The following is a 2,981-nucleotide window of genomic DNA, read 5'->3' as shown; positions in this document are numbered from 1 at the left end:
TTTTTTTTTTTCAAATTAAAGTACATTACATTAGCTTTAATTTAAGATATATATAAAAGTGTCAGACCTTTCGGAACATTTTCAAAAGTTAAGTTGAAAAAGTTAATTTTTTGTGAAAAAGTTGTCATTTTAAATCCCCCCCTGTGGGCAGAAAAAAGGTCAAATTTACAAAAAAAAATATACCAAATGATAAGTAAAGACATCAAGCATCTATAAAAAAAAAATCATATTGATATGTTCATTTTTGAAAAAGTTACGGCAGTTTTTAGAAGAAAAAAATTGAAATAATTTCGAAAATTAGCGATTTTTAAATTTGTAATTTTTTTGGAGGTTTCCCCCTTTTACGGGGAACGAGGGAATTTTTTTCAATTTTTAAGGGTAATGTCTTCGACTAGATACGATTTGTGATCTTTTGACGTATCGTTGAAAGAAATCGGTTCGGTGAGAGCTGAGAAAAAGTGGTAACAGACACAAAAAAAAAAAACACATCATAGTAAAACCAATACCTTCTCAGCTTCGCATCGAAGCTAAAATGTTATGATAGTCTTAAGAAAATTTTTTTTTTAAATATCAAAATCTACCGATTTTGAAAATTGTTATATTTTGGGAGATTTCCACCATTTACAGCGAATAAGGGATATTTTTTCAATTTTTAAAGAAAATGTATTCAACAAATACGATTAGTGATATTTTGAGTATTGTCCATCAAAATCGGTCCAATGACAGCTGAGTATAAGTAGTAACAGACACACACAAAAAAAAACCAGCACAGTGGGGATGTAGCATAGTTGGGTCCAGTTTATATGATATAGATTAGATATGATTCTAAATAGCTAATCGCTTATCTAGAATGATACTTAGGTATTTTGTTTCGTCCTGAGGAGAGATTATGGTATTGTTAATTTTGACGGGTGGACATATTCCAAGACGAAGAGCGAAGGTGACATGATTTGACTTGGCTTCATTTATTTTTATCTTCCAATTTCTAAACCATGACTCTATAAAATTCACATGCTCTTGGAAGTAAGCGTCACGTTAGTAAGTGTAAATAAAATGTTAGTGTTTTAACAAAAGTTACGTAAAATAATGTTAAATTCCAATGGACGTCTGAGAATCGTCATAACACGTTTCGTTTGTCTGTTAAATCGTTACTTTAAAGTCTTTTCATTTTCAATCGTCAACACATCAAATATGAATCATTTATGCTGTGTTTGCGGTAAGAATTTTAGTTTTAAACACAAATTGTACAGCTGTACAGTTTGCGGAAAAAATTTTTCCAAAATAGATAATATGAGAAGACATCAACATCATACACATCTGAAAAGTTGGTATCATGTATTATAATCATAACATGTTATGATCTAATGTCATACAACTCTATGTTTTCTTTAAATATAAAAACAATATTTAATTAATAGGCGTGAACAAAGACTAAGTTGATTATAATCTGACATAAATTCACAATAAAGCGCAAGTCATTCGAATTTGGAGACAACGAAAGAAATAGCAACGGTTCAGAAAAACGCCCTGACGAAAGTCGTTTAAATTCATATAAACTATTTACAATTAGATCTATATTATATTTATCGGCTAATTTTGACATACGATAAGGGTCACGATAATACGATAATTAGACATCAACAAAATTATTCGAATTAGAAAAGAAGTATATTAAATCAGTGCATTATAGAATGTTTTGTTATGATTTACCGTTTCATTATTGAACCTAAACTGTTACGTGCCTGTGTTCTGTAGAGCCGCAAACCAAACGATAACACTTAATTTATAAATAAACTTTTAATTTTGAATTGGAATTAGAAGTTTCAAAAATGTTATTTGACAAGTATAATTTTATTTTTATGCTGTATAATGATATATGAACAACTAACACAAAATTCTTCCATTGACTAAATAAATACGAATAAATAATAATAAAACAAATATACATAAATAATAATTTTACATATATTCTTAATAAATGTAAATACTCTATACATATAAATTAAAAGGAATAATGGTATAAGGCTTATAGGAGTAAGTTATTTTTTTGTTTAATTACGATTTTTATGATGTTGCTCACACGATTGATTTTTTTTTTTATGTTAATATGTCTTACTAGTAGCAGATTCGGTCGGCGTAAAGTAATGCAAGAACCAACACCAGAACCAGAGCCAGAAGCAGAACTAGAGCCAGAACCAGAACGAGNGACGTCGTAAAATAAATCCAAAACCAGAGCCAGTGCCAGAACCAGAACCAGTACGACAACCAATAGCAAATCCTGACGTAGTTACTGAGTTTAATAGAATTATTAATTCTACAGGGTGGATTAATATAGATGGTATTAGATTTATAGATGAAGTGGGAGATTATGTACCAGTCCATTTATTCGTCCATGCATTTCCTTCTAACAATGCTGTCAATAAAATCAAATTTGAAACAAGATCAAAGTATGCTTCCTTGGTACTAATTCGAATTTACATAGATATGCTAAATCATTTACGTGGTTACTATAGAGATATGACATACAATTATAAAAATTACCCAAATGAGGAATCTAAATTGACGAATTTGAAAAAATTAATCGAAATGTTTTCTGTGTTTAAACCACTAATGACTTGTATGGCTAATGCATTAAATTATTTTGTATGTAATAATAAGAATCTTGTACTCGATGTTCTCAACGAATCATTATTATTAACTGACGAATTGACTACTATTAAAAACTTTCATAATTCAGACAACACTCTAAATTATGAATTTATAAATAGCACACTTGAGAAAATTTATGATTTTGCTACAAAAAACACATATCTTAAACTAGATGTCATTTTTGAATCAAAAAATGAACCTTTCTTAGAAAACTATATTACTGAATTCAAAAAACTACAATATAATTATTCGTATAATAATCATATTGACCCAAAATTAAACTTACATGTTAAAGATGGTGTTTTCTTATTGTGCAGAAATTTTGGATTTTA

The sequence above is a fragment of the Daktulosphaira vitifoliae genome, unplaced genomic scaffold (assembly GCF_025091365.1).
Source record: "Daktulosphaira vitifoliae isolate Bord-2020 unplaced genomic scaffold, ASM2509136v1 Scaffold_337, whole genome shotgun sequence".
NCBI lineage: Eukaryota > Metazoa > Arthropoda > Insecta > Hemiptera > Phylloxeridae > Daktulosphaira > Daktulosphaira vitifoliae.
The sequence above is the reverse complement of the archived record's forward strand: the minus strand, read 5'-3'. Positions refer to the sequence as shown.